This window comes from Triturus cristatus, chromosome 5_2 (genome assembly GCF_964204655.1).
Source record: "Triturus cristatus chromosome 5_2, aTriCri1.1, whole genome shotgun sequence".
In the NCBI taxonomy this organism is placed as follows: domain Eukaryota; kingdom Metazoa; phylum Chordata; class Amphibia; order Caudata; family Salamandridae; genus Triturus; species Triturus cristatus.
The window spans coordinates 412,795,839-412,810,277 of NC_140588.1; positions in this window are offsets into that span (position 1 = coordinate 412,795,839).

The following is a 14,439-nucleotide window of genomic DNA, read 5'->3' on the forward strand; positions in this document are numbered from 1 at the left end:
GTAGGAGAGGTATCGGAGGCGAGAGCTGGATAAAAAGGAATGGAGTAGGAAGGTGAATAAGAAGGATAATAAACAGGTGAATCAGAAACAGGTGGAGTCAGAGGTGAAGGAGGAAAGAGCAGAGAAGGGCAGAGAGAGAGAGATAGAGGGAGGGAGAGTGAGCCCTCTCTGATGGGGGGGAAATATATGAGTTATGACCGGACAGATGAGGATAGAAGCAGCAGTGGGGAAAGAGATGAGGATTTTCCTGAAGGAAGATTATCAGAGAGTTTATCTGGATTTGACATGGGCGAAAGTGCGCAGCGCGAATTTAGATTAGGAAAGTGGCCAAGCTCCGATGCAGGGGTGGGCTCGCAAGGATAACAGACCTCATGTTAAGGTGTAGATTCATTGGAAGAATGGTAACATCCAAAATGTGTGACCCCTAGTGGATACCGGAGCGGAGGCCTCTTTAATACATAGAAACCCAAAAAAGTTCAAAGGACAGTATTTTATAATTACAGGTTGGGGTGGAAAGGTAACACCAGCAGTACAAACTACAGTCTACATGAGAATTGGGAGTCTTCCAAAAAGAGAATACACTGTTTTGATAGTGGCCATTCTTGAGTACATCATTGGAATTGACATCCTAAAAGGCATGTCTTTGTATTTGGAGGATGGATGTAATCAGTTTGCATCAAAAAGGTACATATCAGTAGCCACCACAAGAGTGGGTCATTTAAAGATTCCTCCAGTAAAGGTGCCCCAAGCTACTAGGATAATTCATATGAAACAGTACAGAATTTCAGGAGGAGATCAGTGAGACCAAACAAGACTTCATAGAGGCAGTGGTGGTGATTCCAATTACTCCCGCTGGAATAACCCTGAGTGGCCCATGCGCAAAAGTGATAATTGTTGGTGCATGACAGTTGATTATCACGAATTGAAAAAGCATACTCCGCCTCTGACTGCCACTGTCCAATATACGATTATCTTAATTGAGAGAACACAAAAACACACTGGGACGTGGTATGAGACTATTGACCTTGCCAATGCTTTTTTCTCTATACCTGAGAATCAAGAACAATTTGCTTACTCCTGGAACAGTAGGTAATTTACATTTCAACAACTTCCTTAGGGGTATTTGAATAGTCCTACCATCTGTCACCGGCTGGTGGTGGAGCACTTGGATGAAGTATCAGTCATTACCATGGTTCAGCTTGTCATTATATTGATGGTGTGATGATACAGGGAGAGACACAAGAACAAGTGCAGATCCAACTGGACAGGATTGTGGAAAACTTACAGAGTAAAGATTTGGAGATAGAGCCTGCAAATGTACAGAGATCCTCTTAAAATGTACATTTTTGGGGTATCCAATGGCATCAGGGGCATAGAGAGGTGGTGCCGTAAGTGAGACAAAACATTTAAGAATTTGCTGTGCCACGAAATAGGAAGGAAGCTCAGAGTTTCATTGGATTGTTTTTGGAGACAGCATATCCTTCACTTAAGTTAGATTTTTCCGCCTTTGTACAAGGTTACGCAAAAGAAAAATGAGTTTGAGTGGGGAGAGCAGCAGCAGAATGCATTTGAATCAGCAAAGGAGGCTATACAGCTTGCCTTGGATTTGTGGCAAGTACGAGAGAGGGATGTTGAGCTGAATGTGACAGTCCAGGGGTAGTATGCCAATTGGAGTTTGTGGTAACAACAAGGAAAGAAGAGGGTGCCTTTAGGATTTGGGGCAAAGACGTGACCAGATACTGGAGAGCGGTACTCTCCATTTGAAAAGCAGCTGCTTGCGTGCTATTGGGCCCTGGTGGACACTGAGCAGTTGATCCTGGGGTACAGTGTGATTTTGACACCTGAGATTCCTACAATGCAATGGGTGATGAGTTTCCCCAAGACTCATAGAATAGAACATGCACACGAGTCAGCATAATCAAGTGCAAGTGGTACATGCAAGACAGGTCCCGGGTAGGCCCCAAAGTTACTACAATGTTGCATGAGCAGGTGGTGCCCCATTGGAAGATACAGAGATATTACATGATGTGCCCTGTGAAGTGGGATGAGCTGTTTGCAGCATTGTCTTCAGTAGAGAAGAGACATGCATGGTTTACTGGCGGCTCAGCCAGGTATGTGGGGGCTAAGAGACATTGGAAGGCAGTGTTGTACAATCCAGTGACCAACACGTTATTAACTACTATCACAGAGGGAAAGAGTAGCCAGTTTGCAGAAATGTTTGCTGTGTATCAAGCTTTGAAACAAGAATTACCTGGAAAGTGTCACATTTACACCGATTTGTGGTCTACTGCCAGTGGGTTAGCTACCTGGCATCCTACATGGCATGCCCATAACTGGATGATACATTCAAAAGAGGTGTGGGGCAAGATGTTGTGGCAAGAGATCTGGGAAATGTTACCACAAAGCACAGTTACTGTATATACTGTATATCATGTAGATGCCTACTGCCCTACAGACCTATTAGAACAGTGGTGTAATTCCTTTGCAGATGAAAAAGCCAAACAGGATTCTAATTTGGTGGGAATGGCTAAGTGGGCACACCAAAAATGTGGACATCTGGGAAAGAAGGTGGGCAGAGAATAGAGTGAAACATATTCCCCCAGATTTGATCAAAACTGCATTTATGCAATGTCCCATTTGTCAGCATGCACAACACAGACGAGTCACACAGGTGGTAAGAGGTCAACTAGGTAGGGGAAAGCTGCCAGGACAGATATGGCAGATCAATTACTTTGGGCCAATGCCAATTAGTCGGGGTTGTCAGTATACATACCGTTAAATACAGGCCAACAGAAGTTGAGTATGAACGGGACAGTACATGCAACACAATTATTTTCAACAGGCTCTGGCAGTCTGTCCTCGACTAGAGAGCATTGCTGGGATGTTAGAAATTTTTAACTAGATACTGTGCTGCACATGATGTATAGGTCACTGATCAAAATGGGGGAGAGGGGAACTTAAAATTGAAGATCCCCGTGGCTTGTTTGCCTTCCTTGCATAAGAGTGGAAAATAAAAAAAGCTAATATGCCGACATTGCGTCCTGATGCTCCCATTAGAAAGATATGGGCAGGGCTTTAAGTGGGCCGGGTCCTGAATAGTAGGTGCTGCAACGGGTCCCTATTGGGCTATCCATTTTTGCCCTCACCCTCAGGGTTCTTAATATAAAAAGCTGGCAGTGCCCATATGAATGTCTGCCCGCTGCCTCCCGGTATCAACATCAAAATAGACAACAGGCAGCGCTCCGCGTGTTGATATAGTGAGGACAGGTTTATTTCTGTTGCAACAACTGGGACCTTGTGAGTAAATAGTGAATTGACTTGGGAATAAATATGAATGTAGAGCACCTTTGCATAATCATACACATTTCAATGACATAAAAAATTCAATTTTTTCAAAGACGCAACATGGTTATTTTAACTAGAAAACAAATGCCCTACGAAATAGTTTTTGCTCGTGGAAATACTGAAATTCCTGATTATACATGGCTAGAGAAGGGGAACAGCGGCGTAGCAAGGGGGGGTGGGGGGCGGAAAGGCGGTCCGCCCTGGGTGGCATGAGTTTTGGAGGCGGCTCTTACCTGTGGCTGTCGCAGGGCAGCAAACACAGGGACCGTCGCCTCCCCCCCACCTTACCTGCAGCCGTCGCAGAGGGGCAAATGCCCCACAGCCACGGGCGGCAAAAGGTCTAGATAAGCCACTAAAGGGCAGGGAGCAAGGCTCCGCGTGTGCAAATAATGACTAATAACAGACTGAGAAATATATGTGAATATTTGTGACCATCAATACGGAACAATAGAATTGAAACAAAAGAAAATGATTGAAAATTATGTCAATTTTACATTGTGTTCACAATGATTTCAAAAAGAAAGATATAGGTAAATAATATTACATTACAAGGCAACTTCTCATGGCGCATCTCCAAGCTGTATTTCGGGTATAATCTCCCGATGCACTATGGCATGGTATTCATTTAATTTGGACATTTAAAAGATGCAGAGCTTTAATTTGGGGCATTTAAAAGACACATAGCTTGTTCCCAGGTGGCCACTTTAGAGAGTGAGTATTTCAATGTTACTTGTTGTGTTATATATCTGGACGCAACGACAGAATCAGCACAATACCAGTCGGGCGGCACACTATGCTAAGCATAGATTTTTAGTTTACGTGTTTTTAAGCCACACCCTTAATTACATTGGCCAAGCTCCTTTGAGTGCCCTGTCCCCCAGTTTTTACATCCCACTTAAAGCCCTGGATATAGGCCACACACTTGCATAAACACTTGTTTCAGATTTCCCTGTGCCCCATTGTACACAGAAGATCTCGCCACTGACGTACTTGCCAGGGGCTGCCTGAGTTGGTCATATTCAGATAGTGCTGAGAGGTCCAGTTGTGACCGAGTGGCATCAAAACCATTGACAAGAGGTAAAACTACATGCCACAATCTCCTAGTTTACGTGACCTGCCCTTCATGGCCAGGTGGACCAGGAAGGGCCTGGGGCTCTGCTTGACCTTGGGATAGGTAGTTTCTTGCAGGACGAATTAGTTGCAGCTGAGCACAGTCTGATATAGGGTGTAAGTGAGGAGGTTCCTGCTGTAATTCCTGCAATTATTCCAGGACTGGTGGGAAGCTGCTCCACAGCCTATGACAATTGACACAAAACTACCCTTTCAAGTCACATTTGTATGTTAATAAAAAAAATGAGCACAACATTTACAAGGTATCTATATAGTTTTTTTATGCTAGGCGATTGCATCCAGCTGCCATGCAGAGGCAAAAACAGAGGGGGTGAGAAATAGGTGAGAGCCTACTTATGACTGGAGGGGAGAGGGACAGGTTCAAATATTAAGGGGCCGATTCCAATGTCGGACGGACCTGAGTCCGTCTGACATCGGTCAGGAACCGTAACCGACCGACCTACTGTCGTCGGTTACGTCCCTGCAAGTACGATGCGACCGAACCCTGTTCGGTCGCACTCGTATGTTGCACAATGGCAGCATGCATTCCAAGCAGAATGCATGCCCGCATTGTGAAATGGAAGGGTGCAGTTCATCCCTGCACTCTGTGGCCGGCACCCCAAGGTGCCTGCCACCGGGCGCAAGGATCAACAAAGGGGCACCATAGGTGCCCCCAGGCTGCCATTTGGCAGCCTCACACCCATAGGAGCCCTACTGGGGGCCCACAAAGACAGTTTCTGACTGCCTTTTTGTGCCGGAAAGACCGGCACAAAAAGGCAGTGGAAAACTGCCATCGTACTCCCTCAGTCGTAAAGAGGCGGCCGGGGGAGTACTGAAGGATTTCCAGACGGCAGACAGGCACTCTGAGCCCGTCGGAAGCCGTCTGGAAATCCGAGGCGGATTCCTTTCCAACCGAGCCCATCGGAAAGGAATCCGAACGGCACCTTCCGATGCGGATGGAAGGGCTCCGACCGTTGGTCGGAGCCCTTCCGCCCGACATCGGAATCGCCCCCTAAATGGTAACATTTTTATTTAAAGCACAAGTGTGGTCGCCATGTGCCGAGTAGGGGTTCTGCCTTATATCCGTTAGGTATAGTGATGAGGGAGCTGGACGAGGGGGTAATGAGCCATGCTGCGCTCATGGCTGGATACATGTGTTACTGCTCAGAGTGAACCTCTACCCCATTAGGGTTTATCATTTGTTTAGAACTGGAAAAACCTTAAAGTAACAAAGTTCAGTCTGGCTGACGCTTGTGACATCCCTAGTTTGCTCCCGGATCCACTTCTGCTTGAATGGCTGGTTGTGAGTCTAACCTTAGTGCCACAAGGGTCACTGTGGGGCACTTATGCCAGCCCTCCTCAATGTGCTTAAACCCCTGGGGAGCTGTTGTTGGGTTTAGCCATGATAATGTTCTGCAGATAGCACTTAAATACAGACGATACCTGCCCCTCTTTAAGACGTCGCCCTGAGTGTAAAGCATCGTTCCTCCCCAAACAGGATGGACTGTCGGGTAATCCACCACTCTACTATAGGTGTTATAGGCAGGGGGGGCGCTAGAGAGCGCGCGGCCAAGATGGCTGTGCCTGAGTGAAGCTCCCGAGCAACGGAGCCGTTCTCCTCCGATTCTCCTGCCCGGGATGTGCCACGGGGCTGCCGAAGCTGCCTGCTCCTGCCCGTGAGGCCCTGGCGTTCCTGTGGGGCCCGAAGTGAAGGCGGGGGCAGCCTCTGACTGCGTGCCGCCCCCTTGGGGACCTGCCTGGCGAGCGGTGCGGGGAGCACTGGAGGCGGCGTCCGGCCGCGGGAATCACCTTACACCGCGGCTTCCCACGAGGCGGCTGGGCCGCGCGGCGAGGTGCAGACCGTCAGCGGGAGGACTGGGGACATGCGAGGGACTTCCCTGCAGCGACGGTACTCAGGGTGTCTGGTGATTGGCCGTGTCGTGCTGACGATCGGCTACGTCGTGACCCTGCCTGTCTCAGCACACCGAGCCTGCAGGAGCCTGCTGCGGTGGACGACGGTGGCGGCCATGACGGCTGGAGGCGATGGAGGCGGACATGGAGCCTGCGGCGCCTGGGTGCCCGGTGAGTGACCTGGTGTGGCGGGACCCCCCTCTGGCTGTGAGGCTGTGGACGGGCACCTGGTGAGCGCCTGGCTGCTGCCCCTTGGGGGCAAAGCGGACTGTTGTGGTGGCGTAGGCGACCCTGGCGGGCGTGCTGTGGCCCTACAAACTGCACCGATCGGCCGGGATCAGAGTGAGGAGCCTGGAGAGCTGACCGCTTGCCTGCTGCTGGACGCATTAGGGTGGCCGTTGCGGACTCGACGGAGTGCGGCCTGGAGGACCTTGGTTATCGGTTGCCCACGGCTCGCGGCGCACCTCCCCCACCGGTGGCGCTGCCCTACGCCCTGACACCCCTGGCGTTGGCCCGACTAGTGGCAATGGGACTGGGCCCCTTTGATATCGGCGTCTGGAGGTGCCTGGAGCCCCGGTCGGCCTCGTGCACCACTGAGCCCTCTGAATGCCATCAGCGCAGCAACTGGCCATGGGGCGGCTTCGGAACAAGCAGGCTGAGGCCAGGCTGAGGGCGGAAGGCCCTGACGCGGCGCCGGGGCGCTCTGCTGGGACTGTGGCGCCGCCTGCATCGACCCTGGAAGCCAAAATGGACGCCATGTTGGCAGCGGTCGACCGACTGGGCAATACGCTGGAACAAACTCGAACCTCCCTGGAGTCCCGGATTGACAAAGTCACGGTTGACTTCACCTTGCTCCACGCCGACCATCGCAAGCTGGCGGACACCATTGCCGGTCACAGCCAGGCGCTACAGGACGTGCAGCCGATAGTGCGCAATCACTCTGCCACCTTGCAGGACCTGATAGACCGCGTTAACACCCTCGAGGACCGTGCGGAGGATGCGGAGGGCCGCTCTCGGCGCCAGAACATACGAGTTGTGGGCCTGGTGGAGGGCGAGGAAGGGCGACGACCAGAGCAGTTTGTTGAAGGTTGGCTGCGGGACATCCTGCCCCCAGGAGTGCTCTCCCCACAGTTCGTGGTGGAGCGGGTGCACAGAGTACCGATGCGGAGACCTGTCCCTGGAGCCCGGCCGCGTCCTCTCCTGTTTCGCCTCCTCAACTATCGGGACCGGGACGTGATCCTCCGGGAAACAAGGAAATTGGGTGCCCTGACGATAGGGGGTGGCACAGTGATGCTGTTCCCGGACTACACTGCGACCGTTCAGAAGCGGAGAAGCAACCACCTGGAGGTGAAACGCCGGCTCCGTGAACTGCACATCCAATACTCGCTGCTGTTCCCCTCGCGCCTCAGGGTGGTCACGAAAGATGAGACACGCTTTTTCGACGCCCCGTCTGATGTCTGGGACTGGCTGGAGGAAACGGGCCAACATGGTGGCCCCCGGCCAGCGGACCCGGGGCCCGTGGTGCGTAGGGAGAAAAGGCTGAGACGACAGAGGCAGAGGGACCGACGTGGTGGGGTGGGGCCGAGTCCCCCGGCGGCCACGAGTCTGGAGAGGATGCGTGTGGAGCGGCTGGAGGCTCTTGAAGCGGTGGCCACTCTGGGGTCTGTGAGCAGCCAGGGGGACGTGGCGGCTCGCATACACAGTGACACTGAGACTGACCTGTCCTCCTCCCCGTCCATCATGATTCCGGAAGACCAGGTGTTGCCAGAGGAGACCCCCCAGACAGCCGACCTTCTGGGGTGAACTCTTGTTTGATTGCACTGTGTCCAATGCAGGTACCCCGAGGTGGTGGGTGGGTTGCTGCGGACTACTCTTGGGGGAGGGGGGCTTTCTGCCTCTGTTGCCTCCAGGATTGATGTTTTGTGGCTCTGTATGCTTCTATGACTGAGCAGGTTGGGGTGCTGCGGGGGTCACGGGGGCTAGAGGGGCAGTGCGGGTCCCCTTACACACGAGCCGGGGCTGAGGGTCCGGGCATGTTCTGGTCACAGGGGAGCGGGGTGGTGGCGATTTCCACACACACTCCTCTGGGGAGCGGTTGAGCGATTGGCAGCCCTATAGGCATGCGAGGCTCTGACGGGGGTGACATGGGGCTCTTGCAGGCCAGGACCAACGGTATTGCTCTTTAGCCCCTCACTAACACATCTTTGACCTGCTAGTTCACAGGCGATTGAGCCTTACATGTTTGGACGAATGCCCGTTCTGGGGTTCGCCCTTGCGGTTCTGGAGTTCCTTTTGTTAATTTTATCTTTACTTTTGCCTCTTTGCATTCTGCAGTGTTCTGCAGTTCTCTCACACATCATGTTCTTGCAGCAGGCGGTCTGGGTAACAGTGCTCCTGGTCTCCCCTCCTTCCCCCGGATGGCCCGCTTCGGCCTGTGAGCCTAGTGTTGTCCGCACTCTGCACCGATGGCTGACACTGCAATAGTCACATGGAACATTAGAGGCATGCACACACCGGCCCGCCGATACTCTGTTTTTGCCTACCTGCAGAGGCACAGGATAGGGGTGGCCCTTCTCCAAGAGACGCACATGACACGGCCAGAGTTGGACAGGCTGCGCGCTCGGTGGAGGGGGCAGCTTTTTGGGACCACATATTCTGCGCATGCTCGGGGTACGTTGGTTTGGGTACGGGCGGGCACACCCTTCACATGCTCCGAAGTAGTGCTTGACCCTACTGGCCGCTACACCTTGGTGCGGGGGAGGCTCAACGGACACTCTCTGCTCCTAGGATCCATCTATGCCCCGAACGTTGAACAGCTGTCGTTCCTTGACCACCTCTCGGTGGCCTTGACCCCGTATGTGGGTCTTCCCTGGTTGCTGGGCGGGGACTTTAACGCAGTGCTGGATACGAGCCTTGACAAATCCTACCCGCCACTCCGTAGCACACAGGCACTCTCGAATGTGAGGAACCTTACTGATTGGCTGTCGCGGTGGGCCCTTCATGACGTCTGGCGCACCTTACATCCCACTGACCGGCTCTATTCATATTATTCGGCGGTGCATGACCTTCACGTCCGCCTCGACAGGGTGGTGAGCTCTCCGTCGCTGGACCCTTTGATAATCCAGGCGGACTACCTGGGCCGGACCCACTCTGACCACAATCCTCTTAGGCTGCGTCTCTGCTGGGACCCGGGGAGACCCCCCATTCCCACATGGCGTTTGCAACTGGCCGCTCTTGAGGACGCGGAGATTCGGGCTTCGCTCGGCACAGCGATCGAACAGTTCTTTGACCTCAATGAGGGTACGGCGGGGAGCACGTTGATAGAGTGGGACGCGCACAAATCGACCATGCGGGGACACTGCCCTGGGGGCGACGGGGAATATCCGTAAGCAGCTTAAGTTACTACTCACCGCTCTGGAAACCCGGCTAATGGCATGCGAACGCCATGGCGAGGGTGGAGGTCGTGACTCGACCAGGCTGGCCCGGCTCCGGGCACGCCATGCTGAACTGTTGGAGAAGTTGCGTTGCCATAACTACTCTGCTCATTCGGCACGGGTCCACGCCACGTCGGATAGGGCGGGGCGGTTGCTGGCCTGGTTGATCAGGCAGGAATCGGGCTATGTGCCAATAGCCTCCATCCGTGGATCGGACGGGACGCTGGTGCACACGCAGCGGGAGATCCATCAGACACTCACGGCACACTACAAAAACCTGTACACCTCAGTGGGGCGTTGGCAGGCACAGGATCTTGATCTGTTTCTGGGGGCCGCCGGCCTCCCCACAATTCCGGATGCCCACCAGGAAACGTTAGAGGGTCCCCTCACTCTGGAGGAGATAGGGGAAGCGGTGGCCTCACTGGCTTCTGGCAAGGCGCCTGGACCGGATGGTCTCCCGGCAGAATACTACAAGGCATATCGGGAATCTCTGATGCCCAGACTGCACGCGTTATATCTCACGGCCCTTGAGGAGGCTACCCTGCCCGCCTCCATGAGGGAGGCCTACCTGATCTCTTTACCCAAGCCAGGGCGTGATCCTACTAATCTAGGGTCCTATCGCCCCCTTGCCCTCCTCAACACCGATTACAAAATCCTGGCCAAGGTCCTAGCGGAGCGGCTGGCCCCCACTGTGCCTGTACTAGTGCACAGGGACCAGAATGGGTTCGTGCCGAAGCGCAGCACCTCGCTTAATCTCCGCCGGTTCTTCCGTGTTGCCACACACGACGCACAGCATTGGCCGCGGGCGGGCTGTCTAGTGTTAGACCTTGAAAAAACCTTTGATTGCCTAGAGTGGAGGTATCTGGTGGCGGCATTATCGCACTATGGACTAGGCCTCGGGTTCCTACAAATGGCGGCGCTCCTCTACAAGAATCCCGTGGTCCGGGTGAGAACTGGCCCATACATTTCCGAGGCCATTTCGGTTGGCCGCGGTACCAGGCAGGGGTGCCCCCTCTCGCCCCTCCTTTTTGCGCTTGCCATAGTGCCCTTAGCGGCCACCCTGCGGAGGGTGTTGACGGACGACATTCCAATGGGCGATACCACCCACCAGGTCTCTTTATATGCGGATGACCTTTTGATCTTCGTACGGGACGTGGCGAATATCTCAGGGGACCTTGAGCGGGTTCTCGCGGAGTTTGCAACGCTTTCCGGGTTAAGGGTGAACGCGGCCAAATCGTGCCTTTACCCGTTCTGTGCTGATGCTCTGGATCCCCGGTTTCATCTAGGGGGTGTACCTGTCAGGTTGCAGCCGGACACCTTCCGTTACCTGGGCATCCAGGTGTATCGGCGGCCAGCTGACTTGGTGGAGGGTAACTTGGGCAGGGCGGTAACGGCGATCAGGGCCCAGATGCGTTTCTGGGGCACCCTCCCTCTCGCGGTCACAGGCCGCATTGCACTGGTCAAAATGGTGGCCCTGCCCAGACTCCTCTACTACTTTGCTAATCTGCCGACCTACATCCCGTCGTCCTTCTTCGCCACCTTGGAGCGCTCCTTCCGGGATTTTGTATGGGGCAACGCACGCCACAGAGTGGCGCTCTCTAAGTTATACCTTCCCACGGGTCAAGGGGGACTCGCGATGCCATGCTTTGCGCACTATTACCTAGCAGCGCAGCTGCAATGGGTGGCCAGGTGGTTGGGCGACAGGGAGAGAGATGACATGGCGTCCACGGAGCCGCCACTCCCCCTGGCGGATATTATAGCGTCGTTCCACCCGACGGCCAGAATGGTCAAGCCGGGCCCCCTTCTTGTGGCAGTGGCCTACAAGTGCTATCGGCGTGCCCTCTACCTGACCCGGTCGCATACCCCATACGCTCCCGCCATGCCAATTGAGGGTTCGCCTAGTGGTCGAGGGATACTACGCTCGACGGAGCTTGCGGAATGGCACGCGGCGGACATCTGCACGCTTTGGGACCTCTACCGCGATGGTGCGCTTATACCGTTCGCTCAACTAGCGGAGGAGACGGGGTTACCAGCCGGTCAGTTCCTCCGTCACCGCTCGCTAATCGCGAAGCTGACGAACCGGTGGGGTGCTCTTCAGGAGGAGCCGGCACAACACCTCATGATGCAGTACCTCCATGTCATGGGACGGGGCAGTCACATGATTCGTTGGTTCGCGGCCTCCCTGCGCAAGCAGGTGGCGACGGACCTGTCTCCTTTGCGGGGTAAATGGGAAGCGGATCTGGATCGCCCCATGACCGACAAGGAGTGGAGGGATATGCTGCGAGGACCCACGCGGGTCCCCAGGAACTTGCAGTTTCGCCAAATTCAGTATTTTATACTGCACAGAGCATATCTCACTCCCGACTCCATCAACCGCTATTTCCACCGTGCGGACGCTGAATGCCCACGCTGCGGGGCTCTGGATGCTGGACTGGTGCACATGTTGTGGAGCTGTCCAGCGCTAGACTCATATTGGCGGACGGTGCATGGAGCGTGAAGTACTTGTGCCGGCCCGCTGGCGCGGCGGGAATGGCCATCCTGTTTGTTACACTTGTTTCGTAGAACCCCCCCCACGAAGGTTGCCTGTCGCTTCCTCGACCTGGGTCTGATCGTGGCGAAGCGGTTAATCACTAAGCGCTGGAAGGCGGCTGAGCCCCCCCGTGCGCAGGCGTGGTGGAGTTCCCTGCTGGTGTGGGCGGGGGCGGAGGGTACAGCTCTCTTGCGGGAAGGAACGTTGGGCCTCAGACGCACACCCATAGCGAATCAGTGGGACGTACACTTACAGGCCCTGATGCAACTGGATGGAGATGCCCTGGGACTCTGTGGGGCACGTACTGTGGAGACACTCCCTGAGGAGGAGGGGAACGGAGGCGAGACAGGGGGACCTACTTTGGGGACTGGTGGGGAGGTCCTCGCTGAGCCGGGCGGATGTGCGGACAATGACAATTGCCTTTAATGGAACTGTATGTAACGAGAGGTGGGGGCCGGGTGGGGAGGGGTGGACTGGGGGAGGTATCTTGGGGGTCACGTGGTCGAAGACCGAACCTGCTGCTGCTGTTATGCTGGGCTTCTGTTGTTTAGCCTGTTTCCTTTTGTTGTTCTATGAATCTGTTTAAATGTGGGCGGTGGTCCTGACACCTATCAGTTTAACTTGCTCCACACATGGGGGTGGCGATTGATCCTGTGGTTCACCGCATTCACAATTGGCGGGAACTCCTCCGAGTAACTGACTCATTGCCTGTGAGATGTTCCATTCATGATTTATGCTATGTCTATATTAACGAAATGCCAATAAACAGATTTCATAATAATAGGCGTTATAGGCAGGGTCACTGGAATTATGCGAGTGTTAGGCCATGGTGATTTTTGCATAATTGTAGATTTGCCGCATTTGCCACATAATCCATCATCTGCTGCATAATCTGCAGATTTTAACAAAAAATTTGTTTCTAGCTCAAACGGTTCAAAAGTTAGTAAAAACTCAGTGACACGTGTTGCAGCGTAGTGGAAGGTCCTTTGCAAAGGTTGACTGGTCACCTTTCTGTAGCTTATTGCTGTATCTGTGTGTATGTAAATTGGTACTAATGAGGTGCAATCAATGCCCAGACAGTGTTTACAAGTGTAAAAATGACAAAATAACGAAGTAATATTATCACAAATTGAGCCACATAATGCCGCATAATTTGCCTTCTCTTGCAGCATAATTGACTCAACCCTGCCGCATAATTTGACCCTCCCCAGCTGCAGAATTCCAGTGGCTCTGCACATAACAATAAAATGGCATCCACTACATCGGCCTAACAACTACATTGCACCATAAGACTAGGTGAAGGTAAGAATTTTAATAGCTGTTTCTTTTCTGGCCCCAAAATAATTATTGGACCTAAGAAGTGTCTAGCCACATAATTTTGGTGCCTCGGTACTATGTGCCTTGCAATTATAAAGTGTTACTGGTTCTGTTTTACACGCATCCCTTTAGTACCAACATGTGTCAAAATAGTACACGGCTAAACTAGAGAACGTGCCACATATTTTCTCTTTAACAGCACAGCCTACAACGTAATTTCCATTTCCCTGCCGCATCAATTCCCTTTCTTTTACCGCATTCTTTAATCAAACTTCAGAATAAATTAGTGGAATCGAACATCAGTGGGTGGTCCATAATAAACCTCTAATTCCAGTTGCCCTGCTCAAGGCCTTTAATCCTGTTGCTGGAGAAGTGAAGTTGGTGCGAATCTTGGCTGCTTGGTGTCAGGACCGCGGAAGAGAGTGTAGCGCCCTGCGTCATCTCCTGACCTGTAGGTTTTTTGGACTGGAGTGTTGAATCAGGTTCGAGTGAACTTTTTGGTTCCTGGTAGTCCCTTAAGCAGGTTCAGCTGGTTGTTTCTTTACTCTTAATTAAACCCAAATCTTGGACTAATGCCTCTGCGTCTTCACAGTGAGCCAACCCACACTGTACGAGCTTGCTGCGATGACACAAAAGAGCGAATGGCGTTACAGCATGCGAGTCACGATTATATAATATCACAGACCAGTTCAAAATAATAATTAAATGTCAGGTTAGAGCTCCACCTTGTGGGCAAGTCTAAAGTTCGCATTCTGTCGGAATTGATGCGGCATTCATGAATGGCGAATAAAT